Below are 13,424 nucleotides of genomic sequence, written 5' to 3' on the forward strand. Positions count from 1 at the left end.
CTGGATGATCTTCAGTGTATGTGGACGTGCTACGACACGTCTCCCTAAAGCATAACACACGCTCTCGATGCTATTTAAGCAGGGGTAACGGGCGGGCCAGTCCACTTGCCGAATATCACCATGTTCCTTGAGCACATCTACCTGCTCTGCTCGATACTGTCGCGCAATTTTATCCGTAAATTTAAGTCAGGACCGAATGCACATCTGAAAAGAATCACATGGGGAAGGAGCAGTGTCACAGCGTTCACCAGTGAGAGTACAGTGTTCAAAGATTTCGACGTCAGTAGCCCATGCAGAATTATGTGTCCACATTCCATAACACCTGTACCACCAAAACGATTAAGTTCGACAATGACGAACGTACCCTCATTTGCTGAGAGTTCGCAAGGCGAAATTCACGCTAGAACTTCTGACAACCTTGTAGATAGGGCAACCATAGCTATGAGTATCAATATTTGGAATTAATAAATCGTTTAAGCTGTATTTAGTCCTTTATTTTTATATCACTAACCGGTTTCGTGACACTAAATGCCACATCTTCAGCTGAACATCTGTATAACAATAAATCCTGAAGGAAAACCAACTCTGAGACATCCACTGACACATAATTTTCTAAAATTACTTAAAGATTTATTATTTTAAGGATTTTAAAAATTATTAAAGACATTTACTTCAGACTATTAAAATATCTGTACTTACATAACTAAAATATTAACATAATTTTAAAAAATTATCTTATCAGTGGATATCTCAGAGTTGTTATTCCTTCTGGATTTATTATTATACAGATGTTTACCTGAAGATATGGCTTTTAGTGCCACGAAACCGACAGTGATGTACAAATGAGGGACCAAATGAAGTTAAAGCAGTTTATTAACACCGATATGATCACGCAGGAACATTGTCGAACATGATCGTTTTGGTATTCCAGGTATTGTGGTGTTTGGAGAGAGAATTTTGCTGCACCAAAACGATTAAGTTCGACAATGACGAACGTACCCTCATTTGCTGAGAGTTCGCAAGGCGAAATTCACGCTAGAACTTCTGACAACCTTGTAGATAGGGCAACCATAGCTATGAGTATCAATATTTGGAATTAATAAATCGTTTAAGCTGTATTTAGTCCTTTATTTTTATATCACTAACCGGTTTCGTGACACTAAAAGCCACATCTTCAGCTGAACATCTGTATAACAATAAATCCTGAGGGATTGTCTAAAATGTTAGCTCTTACTGTCAGTTATCCATTGGAACAGAAAATTACTTTACGATGTCTCCATCGAACTTGTAGTGTCGAATTTGAAAACCGTATTCACACAAAAGTAAAGGTGAAACTGTCTTTACCTTGAGGATTGATTGCAACACTATATGCTTTAGCAGGAGGTTCCTGTTGGTACTGGTATACCGTGGCCTTTTTCTGGCATTTCAAGTGACATTTATTGGGAAATCTACACTCTAACAGGCACTTATAGCCTGGGAAAACTTGGCAATAAAAAAACAAAATAAAAGAAAAATAAAGAAAAATGGTGGTATGGAATGGAACTCTAGCCAACACACGACTGTGAATATTATGAACAAACTCCTTTGTGATAACATGTGAAAAAAATTAGTCAAGATTTTGACAAAACTGGACTATTTTCTACTGAGAATTTTTGTAGAATGATTCTAAAAGAACTTTACGGTTTCACTTACATATAGAATATTACTGAGGCGATTTAGACATTTGGTTAAGGTGCCACCTTGTAGCGAAATACTTCAAGTTTCATTCAGTTATCGTTGTAGTACCAAGTGCCCCCACTGCAAATGAGAGAAAACTTAAAATCTCATAGTTAAGGCGCTATTACGTAGCAAAGTTTCATTCACTTATCAGCACCTGAACGCGCTCGTTGCACGTTTCGGATGGAGGAAACTAAGTCAGCACCAAGGCAAATTCAAGTTTCGTACCGAGTACAATAATCAGCCTCGTAGCAGGCCTACATTTTACTCCTGGCATCAGAATTTCCTTCAGACTGGTTGTAGCATTCGTAGTAACACATCTCCAGATCACCCAGGAGTTTGTGTGGTTGTCGTAGAGCAAGTGAGAGAGGAAGTTTTGTCCGCAGTACCAGGAAATCAACGCTTCGTGAGTCGCTGGAGCTTGGAGAGGTTTACTATAAAAGATTGCACCTGAAGTCATAGAGACTGACACTGCAGAAATAACGCCAGACGTGTTGAATAGAGCAAGAAACTGACTTCAGATGGGACGTTTGCGACGACGAGTTGCTGTCTCTTTTAGCCAAAGTGGAAGTTAAAGCGAATGTACGGGGTAAAACTTGCACTATTTTGCTACAAGACGACACCTGTACTACCTCCATAAGCATTCTCAATAAAATTCTGTGAGCAACTGAAGCTGTAAAGTTCCTTTAGAATCACCCTGCACATACTATACAATAATTTTGCGACTTTTAATTAAAAACCGGTTATGAAATACTCAGTTTCGCTGTGTTGACGTTACAATTAACCGTTTCTCTAAGCTAACTGAAGCTCCGAAGATGAATCGTTGCTTCAAAATGCATACTGAGGAATAACGTATGTTACTGAAACAAGAAAAGATATAATAAACAACATGCAGTTGGCTATATTTCTCTCAGGCATGACTGTCCACCTTCGTGTGATGACAGTTTTTAAGACAGACAGAATGTAGAATGAGTCGTAGTTCTGTTGTCAGGATATCCTGTATGCTGATCTGCGGAAGTTTTAGTAAACTGCTACGTGTAACGGTGAGATTATAAGAAATTCGCAGAACAGTGTTTGGTACCCGTGTTTCATTCTAGATGGAAAGCGCTTGTAGTGTAAGGATCTGCCTCGGTGTCAGGGGAAGTTGGCGAGTGCAGCGAGATGCAGCTTTATTGCAGCCGACAAAGCGGTACACCGCAACACGGGCCGTTGCCATGGTGACGGAAAGCCGGCTGTGGGCCGCTGCGAGCATCAGCGTCGCGGTCAGCTCGGTCGGTCCGTGAGCCAGTTTAGCGGACTGGAATTAGCTGCCGCTGAAATCGTGACACGCCTGCCGTTGTTAGCATGTGTAGGGCGATCAAAGAGACACTTTTATTGGTCAAGCTCTAACTAGAGCGGCAACGGCCTTGCCGCAGTGGCTACACCGGTTCCCATGAGATCACTGTAGTTAAGCGCTGTCGGGCGTGGCCGGCGCTTGGATGGGTCACCATCCCGCCGCCACGTGCTGTTGCCATTTTTCGGGGTGCACTCAGCCTCGTGATGCCAATTGAGGAGCTACTCGACCGATTAGTAGCGGCTTCGGTCAAAGAATACCGTCCTAACGGTCGGGAGTGCGGTGTGCTGACCACACGCCCCTCCTTATCCGCATCCTCCTCGGAAGATGACACGGCGGCCGGACGGTCCCGGAAGGGCCACTTGTGGCCTAAAGACGGAGCTTTTTTTTTTTTTTCTAACTAGAGCGTTGCAGCTAACCTCGCATCTGAACGTAGCCAGAGCCCATAGCCAAGAAGAAGAAAAAAGAAAATAAGAATAATTATAATCATAACCAACGGCGGCACAATTGGCGTAGGGAAAGCGATGCACGAGTGGTTCCTAACACGAACGCCAAAATGAAAAGTGAGCGCGGGATACAAAATAAAGTAGAATCAAAGAACCGACATCAGACGACTGCACCTGAGAGGATATACCTAGTACTCGCGAAAGACCTTTCTCCTCAACCAGCGGCAGCATTTTGTAGGTCGTTGGAAGAGTGAATGTTCATACCGACACGAAAAATATGCAGATCTTTCCCGTTGTCAAGAAAGGCCATCCAAAAGATGAATGCAAATGTATACCTATACCACGCCTGACTCTAGCAATTATTGGAACACGTTTGACACTGATATATTATAAACTACTTCTTAACCGAGATTCTCCTCTCTCCAAGAATCATGTGAAAACCAGTTCGCTCTTTTCGTCCATGTATGTGAAAATTTCCAGAGTGGGAGTTTTTGCAAGAGTCATTCGATACATCGATTCCTCCTACGTATAGATCGCAGAAAAGTTATAGATAAAAGTACAGCTTACACGGAGAATTACCAGCGTTCGTTCGTTCCGCGTATCTTTTGCGACTAAAATTGAAGTGACAGTAAAATATAAAATACTATAAGCTTTCGCAGTATAGACGAGATGTAAAACTATTGGTAACAATGAGGAAAGATTTACTTATCGTACGAAGGGGATGTCTCGGAGGATAAAATCTCCCAGTTTTATTTATGAAACAACCAACAGTTCGTGGAATGGTAATAGAAACGTCACTGTGTTATTAAAATCGATTTCCATCACTTTTGAATACATCTTAAGGTAATCTGTACCAAAGTAAAATGCCCCTGCTAGAAGTTCATACATATGTATTATTTACACATTACTGAGTTAAAACATATATTTCTCTACATTTACATCAGAAACCATTGCCGCGCGGGGTTGCCGCACGGTCTCAGGCGTCTTGTCACGGTCCGCGCGGCTCGCCCCCTCGGAGGTTCGACTCCTCCCTCTGGCATTGGTATGTGTGTCGTCCGTAGCGTAAGTTAGTTTATGTTATATTACGTAGTGTGTAAGCATAGGGACTGATGACCTCCACAGTCTTACGGGTAAGACCTTACCAAAAATTTCCAAAAATTTCAGAAACAATTCGGTCGTCTTCTCACATATAAATTATGAACCGTTCTACTGCAATATAAATACAAAACGTGCAGAAAATCACCAATGATATTTCGACACCATTATGGTAATATCAACTCAAGTAATGTTCTGAATCGACTATCCTAACAATGTTAGCAGCAATTTAATAATCGAATGAAATTCCTTAAACAGCCGAAAGCTATGCAAACCTTCCTGCATTGAATATACTTCGTTGAATCCCTTACGAGAAGAAGAAAAAATATTTGCAATAAAATATTCGCTGCTACAGTTGTCAGTTAAAGGTAAAACCCCTAAGTGTTACTGAAGCTGACATTTTAGAAACCTAAATGATTCCTTTAGCATCGACTGTGAGATGGTCACGCTGTCCATCTTTATGTATTTACTGCTCGTCTTCGAGAGTTAATATGCTGTCCTCTTTTTCTTTCTTTCTTTCTCTCTGTCTCTCTCTCTGTCTCTCTCTCTCTCTCCGCCCCCCCCCCCCTTTCTCTTCCAGTAATCAGTCTTCTGATTGCTTTGATGCGGCCCGCCCACGATTCCTATCCTATCTTCATCTCAGATTAGCACCTGCAATACACGTTCTGCTCTTCTATAGTTTTTACCCTCTCTAGCTCCCTCTACTACTGTGGAACTTATTCCATGGTGTCTTTACAGATATCACACAGTCCAGTCTCTTCTTATTGTCAGTGTTTTCCTTATATTCCTTTCCTCACCGGTTCTTCGGGGAAACTCCTCATTCCTCACCTTGTCAGTCCACCTAATTTTCAACATCCGTCTGCAACATCACATCACAAATGCTTCGATTCTCTTCTGTTCCCTTTTTCCCTCAATCTACGCTTCACTGCCATACGTTCTCAGAAACTTTTTCTTGAAATTAAGGCCTATGTTTGATACTAACACACTTTCATGGTCAGGAATGCCCTTTTTGCCATTGCTAGTCTGCTTTTGATGTCGTCCTTGCTCCATCAGTCATTCGTTGTTGCCTAGGCGACAGAACTCCGTAACTTCTTCTACTTTGTGACCATCGTTCCTGATAAGTTTCTCGCTGTTCTCATTACTGCTGTTTCTCATTACTTTCATCTTTATTTACTATCAATCCATATTATATATCCATTAGGCTGTTCATTCCATTCAGCAGATCGTGTAATTCTTCCTTACTTTGTCGTCAGCGAAACGTATGAAAAATATCGTTTCCCTTGAATTTTATTTACACTTACGAAGTTTTCTTCCATTTCCATCATTCCTTCTCCTACGCGTACACTGAACTGCAGGGACGAAAGACTACATCCTTCTTTAGCACACATTTTAATCCGAGCACTTCGTCCATGGTCTTCCAGTCTTATTATTTCCTCTTGTCTCTTGCTCGTAGTGTATATTACTCGTTTCTCCCTACAGCTTACTCCCATTTTACTTGGAAGTTCGAACATCTTGCACCATCTGACATTGCCAACAGTTCCTATAAGTATGTCCTGATTTTTTCTTTAGTCTTGCTTTCATGTCTACCGCAACGTCAAAATGCCTCTCTGGTGCATTTACCTTTCCTAAAGTCTAAGTGATCAACATCCAACACATCCTCAATTTTCCTTTTCATTCTTGTGCTTTTTATTCTTGTCAGCAGTTGGGTGCATGACATGTTAAGTTGATTGAGCGATAATTCATGTGTTTGGCAAGTCTAGCAGTCTTCGGAATTCCGCCAATAATATTCTTTCCCGAAGTCAGATGGCATATGGCCAGACTCATACATCGTACACGATAACGTTAATAATCGTTTCGTGCCCAAATTTACCTATTATTTTAGATATTTTGGTAGCATGTTGTCTATCCCTTCTGCCTTATTTGATTTTAAGTCTTCCAAAACTCTTTCAAATTCTAATTCCAACACTGGATCCCACATCTCTTCTTCGTCGACTCCTGTTTCTCTTTCTGCCACACCAGGCACACCTACCCCCTCATAGAGGGTGCGCCTTCCACCTATGCAGTTACACCTATGCATTTAACAGTGGGATTTCAGCTGCACTCTTAATGTTACCACCCTTCCTTTTAATTTCACGGAAGGTTGTTTTCACTTTTCTATATCCTTAAGCAGTGCTTCTGGAAATTATTCCTTCTTCGATTTTTTCACTCTTTTCATGCAACCATTTTGTCTTAGCTCCCAGGCACTACCACTTTTTTCATTCCTCAGCGGCTTGTAGTTCTGTAGTACTGAATTTTTTCTCTTAAATCCTTCTTTCATCGATCAATCGAAGGATATCTGCTGTTACCCATGGTTTCTTCGCAGTTACCTTCTTAGTATCTATGTTTTTCTTTCCAACTTCTGTGATTACCCTTCTTAGAGATGGCCATTTCTCTTCAACTGTACTACCTACTGAGCTCTTCCTTATTGCAGTATGTATAACCTTAGAGAATTTCAATAGGATCTCCTCATTGCTTAGTATATCCGTGTCACACTCTTTTGCGTAGTGGTTTTTCCTTACTAATGTCTTGAACTTCAGCCTACTCTTCATCACAACTACACTATGATCTGAGTTGATATCTGCTCCTAGGTACGCCTTACAATCCAGCATATGATTTCCGAATCTCTGTCTGACAATGATGTAACTGAAATCCTCCCGTATCTCATGGCCTTTTCCATGTGTATCTTCTCCGCTTGTGACTTTTGAACAGAGTACTAGCTATTAATGGTGGAAATTTATTACAGAACTCAATTAGTCTTTCTCTTATCTCATTCCTAGTACCAAACCTATAATGTCCCGTAACCCTTTCTCCTATTCCTTCCCCTACAACCACATTCCAGTCCCCTATTACTATTAGATTTCCATCTCCCCTTACGTACTGACTCAGTCGTTTAATATTGTCATATACTTTGTCTATCTCTTCATCTTCAGCCTGTAACGTTAACACGTATATCTCAACTATCATTGTCGGTGTTGGCTTCCTGTCGATTCTGATGAGAACAACCCTAATACCGAACTGTATGTCCATCTTTTTAGAGAAGGTTGCGGAATTTGTCAGCTCGATGGAGGATGTCAAATTAACCACATTTAAGTCGTCAATTTTCAACGTTATTTTATTTGGAAACCAGTTTCAGCGTTTTACTACGCCGTATTCAGGTCCCTGACCGACGTTGAGAAGAATCTATCTCGTTTGTGGTCAAAACAGGGACGAGCAATACTGGTATTTGTAGGTACCAGTCGAATCGACAGGTGATGGCTGAAGTGAGCACTGTAGCAAATATCTACTAATATCAGTATTGCTGGCACCTGTTTTGACCACAAGCGAGGTAGATTCATCCTGCAAGTCGGTCAGGGGTCTTCTTATTCATAACGAATCCTACTCACGTTGTACCTTATTCTGCTGCTGATTGTACTGTCCTATTCCCATCTCACCAGAAATCCTTGTCTTCTTTCCATTTCACTTTACTGATCCCTACTGTATTTAAATTGAGCATCTGCATTCCCCTTTTCAGATTTTAGAGCTTCTGTTCCATGTTCAAACTCCTGACATTCCATGCACCGACTGATAGAATGTTTCCAGAATAGAATGTTGTCCCTTCTTTGGTTATTCAGTCTTTTTCTCACGGTAATCCCCCTGCTGGCAGTAGCCTCGCAGACATCCGAATGGGGAACTATCCTGGAATCTTTTGCCAGTAGAGAGATCATCATGACACTTTTCCAATTACAGGCCACTTGTTCTGAGGGCATTCAGTGGTTTCCGTTGCCTTCTGCATCCTCATACCATTGATCATGTTGATTCTTTCGCTTCTACGGGGAGTTTCCCAACACAAGGGCAAGAGAGTACCTGAACCTCTGTCCGCTCCTCCAGCCTCTTCGACAAGGCAGAATGAGGGTGACTCCGTATGCCGGAAGTCTTCGGTCGCCAGCGCTTTTCTCATTCAGAATTTAAGGAGTGTTGGCCTTCGAACACGGGTCGGAGGACATTTTGATTAGTAACCAAGGACGCTACCTCTGAACACGCTTGAATTCTTTGCTTTGAAACTTATTCTTGCATGCTACTGTGTTCACATAATCGCCTTGCACTGCATCACTTCATTTTCAATCCTTAGTTATTGTTCAATGATTTGTAATTTTTGTTTCCCATAATCTGTTAGAGGCCACCATGAGCATAGTTATGCATATTCACTTAATAAATATTCTTTGGAACTGAAACTTAAGCCATTTAGTTTATCCTAATTTTGTTGTCCTGTGGTGTTTTGTTCTTGCATGTCTCTTCAACAGCATTTAAGTTTAAACAACGTACAGTCACAAGTTCAAAGCCACTTATTATCCGTAAACTATTTTGTTCCGACTGAACCCGAATTGCTTATAATATTTCCTGGGAAATCTCGCTTACTCTTTATGGTAGTCGATAACCTATTCACATTTCTACATCTTACAGGACTGAATACTTCCTGGCCATAATTATTTCTGACAACAGTATGTAGTTAACACTTTACCCTTAGCCTGAAATTTTAAGGGCACATAAATACAATTTTTAGGACAAAACCCTGTCTTCAGTTGATTTCTAAATTACAAATGATGAGAGCCTGTGGCAATTACTTAAGTGGTGGTGAAACATCAGTGATATTCGTATAAGACTTCAGACATGAAAATTGACCCGCTGGCCTCTCTGGTCATAAAGTAGCATTTGTATTAGCGCCGTGCAACATATAGGTGTTGTAGGCTGTATTCCCCAGTTCCTATGATTAAGAAATGCACTTCCGGAAAACCAGTTGATACGTCTGCTTGCACGTGCGGTCGTTGCTTGCCATGCGACGTACCAAGACCTTTAGCTAGACAGGAGTGTGGTGATATCACGGAAAACTTGTTTATCCGTATTGGTTATCCGTTCACGCAGCGAGTCGGGATATCATGATACGATCGATATCCAATTTCATCGACAAGGGTTGGCTCACGCAGCTGCAAACTTCACCAATAACATGATACACGTGTTCTTCTCATTTCCGCCCCAGGCGTCAGCTCATATCGGCGTATCTAAAATTTAGTAACGATATGGTTGTCTAGTGAGGAATCGCCGTGTTCTCTAGGCATGTACCTACCTTTCGGTGTAATTCTGAGGTACGACACGTGAAGATACTTACGTAACGTCACGCCTGTCGCCCTTAGATAGGCATATGACAGAGATCATGCTGGATTTAATAGCTTTCACGACCCACCAAACATTATAGTAACAGCGGAACACAGGACATGTACAAATGTCTTGCATATGATGTGGGTGCTGGCAGTGGATGTAAGGAGTAGTACCTTGTCTTGCGGGTATATACGTCGGACGACAACAGATAGCTACACACAGATGGTGAGTCACAGCTGTGTAACAGATTTGCACTACGGACCACTAGCAGTTCCTAACAGAGAAGGCTGCGGCCCTAAGGTGTCAGCATCCTATGGCCTATGATATCATATATAGTCAAAATAATGTTCCCAGGAAGCGAAACTTCACCGCTGGCGAGTTTCATGACTTCTGTTAATTATTGATTATTTTATATTGTTAGTTACTAATGTGAGTGAAGGTATGAAAGCGAAGTAATAAGACAAATGAATATTGTTACGTCTGTTAACTGTGTATTATGTTACCCCGAGAACTATATCCAGACAGCATGAGAGAGACACTTGTTTAATGGGAATTTTGTAAAGTGCATTTTACCATTTAATGGTATGGCGAAACAAGAAAAGTTTTACGATGGTCCATTTATTTTAAGAGGGAGTTAATTTGGTAATTGTACGTTTCCTAAATTTGTTCTTTTAATAAACCGCTGTAGAAAGGTATGTTGTGACTGGTTCACAGTAAAAGACGCGAGATTGGGCATTTTATAACCGTTAATGAACTGGTTATGATGTATGTCAGCCAATCAGAGTAAAAATAACATCAAATCAGTAATGCTTAAAGCTGCAGCAAATATCTGGACGGGGTGGAGACTTCTCCTTATATCTCAGATTCGATTCTGTTTTACCAACCTGTCTAGCAACCTAAGGCAGTATGCCTCATGGGGTATGGAAACAAAGAGACAGCTAAGTGGCTTTGAGTATAAAAGCAAACCAACATTGATTTCGGGAAGTCAAGGAATTCAAGGCTTTGTAATGGGTCGGAGTCGTATGACTCGTCACACGCTAAACACAACTTTCTTTCATTCGTAACGTACAAGTAACTGTCACGAAAGAAAGTTTTACGGATCGAACTATCTGATTAAACGGAGCACATTGTTATATTTTCATCCTCTTCGGTCCTATTTCTTTCTGGCGCAGGCGACAGTAAAACAGTGCTTGACGGTTCGCCTCCCTCAACGATAGAAGGAGGTATTCTATACTGAGGAGTGTGGGTAGGTACTTGTTGAAAAGAAGAAGTGGTATGTCACTGGTTTTGTTAGACGACGACCCATGTCTCATCGCACGTGTCGATTCTGAACATGAACTCATTTCCCTCTCGTGCAAACCGTACCAAGTGATAGTAATTCCAGTTCTATCACTCTTATGATTCGGAGTCAGGTTTCTCTACACCCTCTTGTAGACACCTTCCTGTATGACAACACGTAATGGAGCATGTGATGGGTCCGAATAAGGCCAACACATAGTGTGGAAGCCACGTCTGGCACGGCTATGTGCCTTTTTCCGGTAACTTCTTGCCCTGTACTTTAGCAATGTTGTATCTATTCGTGGGTGTTGAGGGACTCCCACTTCGATCTCCATCCTCCAGACTCAGTCTTACTTTCTCTAAACATGGAACCCCAGCGACCAACCGCCTGTTAAGACCTGACGTCTTCACCTTACGCTGTCTGTAGGAGTTCATGAATGACAGGCACCCCCGTCCCACGAGCCTGTTCATACTGCATAAGAGTACGCACTTTCACTGGCGACCGCGTTATCAGTACATTTAGTCTGTCGTCGTGTTGTGTACTTGAATAACATCGGGTACGCCGGTCTGCTGCTGTTCTCTCTTCTTCTACGTTCGACGTCATTCCTTCTCCACCGACGCCCCTTCCGACGTTGAAGCAACAACGGGTTTATTTTTTTGGTCAACTGGTGTACCATCTTCTCTTTCAAAAGCAATGACGAAAACTACTTTTGGAAAGTACGTCATATCTTGTGCGGAGTATCTGATCCTTTGTTTATCTTCGATAGAGCGATACTTGTGATGACTACAATCTTGAAAGAAAGAAAATCTTCATCCTCGATGTTAAAAGCAGCAAAGTTTCCTGCTGTAACACTGGAAATAAATGTTGAGCCACCAATAAAGTGATAGCATTTCCATAAATTTTTAGAGATTCATGAGCAGCGCGTGGCTCAAGTTCAAGCCATCATGTATTTTACACCCTGTTTTTAACGTACTTCCACCTCACTACGTTAATTTAAATTGCTCCTGTCACTGACCAGGAAAGTACTTGGGCTCGAACAAACAGATCTGTATGAACGTTTGGTTACAGGAACATTATGTACAACTGAATGTGCTGGTGGGTGTCGTTCTCTGCAAATCTCTGCTGTCATCCTCTAGATATCACTGTAGATGTAATTGTAGACGCCATACGCAATGCAGCGATCTTAACTACAACTGTAAATGCGGAATGTTAATAAAAAGCTCCGAACAATACGAATGACTGCAAAACGCACAGTGAAGAAATGCAAGATGATGGCATGGCGTATTTGCACATTCTATAATATCAGTGTTGAACGCCACGTCAATGACACTTTTGAAGTTGTTCACTGGTTCACCAATATCGTAGACAGCGTTCTGCCACGCGTAACGAAGCATTGGTCTGTATACTCCCGCAGATAGCTGATTGTAAATGACAGAATGCATATTCATGACAAAGCATCTGTCGTGCAATTTCGGCTGCATATTACTGGAACGTAGTTTAATGAAGTCTGTTATTCTCTTGGAATATATTTTATATTGGCTGAAGAAATACACATCCAGAGGTTCTGCATATTTTGTAGTTTTAGGCGGAATGATTTTTAAATCTACATGTTTTCGGCCAGATGCTTCCAGTAGTACTCGTTCAACCTTATGTCCAGACCAGGAGTCACAAAGTACTAATAACTTTCTCGACAAATGTGAATGGAAAACTGACAGAAAAAACGTCTGCAGATGTTGTTTCGTCATCTTCCCACTCACACTTGCATCGACGACGACATTTGGAGGGCACCGCGTTTCTATTTCCCTTGACACGTGGTGTCCCAACTTTCCACTGGATTCTTGGAAGCAAATATATTGTCTGCCAATCGTCCGTCCATTGATATAGCAACATCGATCGTGTAACTATGTGTTGCACAGTTAACTGATTGCAACATCGCGACAGTGTTTCTCTCCCCTTTCATGGATAGTGTTCTGTCACAAGAAAGTTCATAGTTGAACTAACTCTGATCACAGTTCCAAACAGGACTAATATCGCTCTTTTCTCTCTTGATATGCTCACTGACGTCAGCAACAAACGTTTGAGCTCTTTCAGTCAACTCTTCTTCGTCATCCTTATCTTTGCGTGCTTGGAGCATTGTGATACGGCGTGATGTTATCCTAAACTCCTTTTTCAAATTAGTAATAAATCCTAGTGAAGCTGTAGAGTTTGTACACCCGAAATTTCTGGCTACGTCCAATGCCCAATGTTGTAAATGACAATAATGAACGGCGGAACCGCATTCTCGCGCTTCATCGAATTTCGCCCTTACACGCTCCTTGAGGGTCTTGAACAGCAGTGTACGATTTCCTTTGAAAACTTTATTTCCTTCTCTTTTCATTGCCAC

This window comes from Schistocerca nitens, chromosome 4 (genome assembly GCF_023898315.1).
Source record: "Schistocerca nitens isolate TAMUIC-IGC-003100 chromosome 4, iqSchNite1.1, whole genome shotgun sequence".
NCBI classification, from domain to species: domain Eukaryota; kingdom Metazoa; phylum Arthropoda; class Insecta; order Orthoptera; family Acrididae; genus Schistocerca; species Schistocerca nitens.